Source organism: Halyomorpha halys, unplaced genomic scaffold (assembly GCF_000696795.3).
Source record: "Halyomorpha halys isolate HHAL.00 unplaced genomic scaffold, Hhal_1.1 Scaffold1580.1, whole genome shotgun sequence".
NCBI classification, from domain to species: Eukaryota; Metazoa; Arthropoda; class Insecta; order Hemiptera; family Pentatomidae; genus Halyomorpha; species Halyomorpha halys.
In genome coordinates this window covers 170,017-171,693 of record NW_027108298.1, presented here as the reverse complement: position 1 = coordinate 171,693, position 1,677 = coordinate 170,017, and positions in this window count along the sequence as shown.

Below are 1,677 nucleotides of genomic sequence, written 5' to 3'. Positions count from 1 at the left end.
TCGTAGTGTGTGCGGCGTAGTTGTTCATGTCATAGGGACGTTTTCCACTGCGACATAAGGGATGTTATTTGTCTTGTGAGACTGTTTATGATCGGTCTGTAGGTCTGGCCTTTAGTCCTGAACCAGCAGTTTTTGATGTTATTGCGTTGTTTTATGAGAGTGAGTATGTGTTGGGGTGGTGTGCGTAGGTGTATTGGTGTGTGAATGTGGGTATTGATGTGTTTGGAGCGTCTCGTATGGTTTGTTGTAGAATGTCAATGGCCATACTTATGTCTTGTGGTGAGTTGAGTGTTGTAATGTTGGGTATGTTGTCGTATACGTGTGTTTTGTAGAGTTTCCAGTCGGCTTGTCGAAAATTGTATTTGATGTCTGTGGGTGGGGTTGGTGTTGTGTGTATGCCTAACTGATAAAGTACTGGTAGGTGGTCATTGTCACTAAACTCTAGTGTATTGCAGTTAGTGAATCTGTGTGGTTGTTGCGTGAGAAGTAGGTCAAGTGAGGATGTGTATGAGGGGTTTGATATTTGTCTGTAGGTGTGTGCATCAGGGTTTATTATTGTGTATTTTGATTTAGTAAGGTGGTTTCCTAGTGCATTGCCTTTTGCGCAGTTTCATGAGTGGTGTTTGGCGTTTAGGTCACCTAGTATGATGTATTGTCTGTCGTTCTCGATGTCACAGGGAAAGGTCTTGAGTGTGTCCGGTTTGGCACTGGAGCTTCGGTAGACGCAGGTGATTTTGTAGGAGTGTTCTAGTCTTACTTGTATTGTAATGGCTGTGTGTTTGTTGTCGTGAAGTGTGGATCCGTTGATGAGTCTGGATGGGACGTCATGACGCACCAGTAGTGCGACGCCGCCGTGTATGGGGGAGTCAAATCTGTAAGTATGTCTGTGTGTAGTTGCTAAGTCTTGTGTCCGTAAGTGCGACTATGGATGGCCTACGAGAGGCCAATAGGGTTTCTAGCTCAAGTTTTCGTTTCATGAGCCCTGTTATGTTATAATTGATTATTCAATGTCTAACCATTGATCCTTGGGAGTGTGTTTTGGAGCACACATGTGCTCATCAATGTTGTAAACATGGTTTTCATGTCCTGGAACATTGACATGAGGCTGGAAACCCATGCCGGTTCCGAAGACGGTGGTTGGATGGTTGGTGCGGGAGGGCCGTATATAATTCTGCCCGCATAAGAGATGGGGTCTGATTTTTTTTGTTGAGGTTGAGGAACCTCTTGGGTGTTTCTGGTGGAGGGCCTAATGGTTTCCCTCTTGGCTTGCAAGGCGTTGATCTTGTCAGCCCTTTTGTTATATTTTGTATATGAGGATACATGATCCTCGTCACAATGAATGCACTTTGGTGGGGTGTTTCTTGGGCATTCCTTTATGGGGTGGTTTTCCCCGCAGCGAACGCAGATTGTTATTCTGCCGCAGTAATTTTGAGTGTGGCCAAATTCCTGGCAATTGTAACATTGCTTTGGGCCACCGATGTTTCTCATTTTTTCAAATGCGTATATCATGTGGTCTATGGGACCCACTTTTTTAATATCTTCAAGGGTTGTTGTATGTTCGGTTGTGACGATAATATGCGTCAAGTCTGTTTTTTGCCCGGCGGCATTTGTTTTTTGCATTCTATGCAATTGATGGAAGCCAGGAAGGCGTTCCGAGAATGCATCAGTAATTGAATC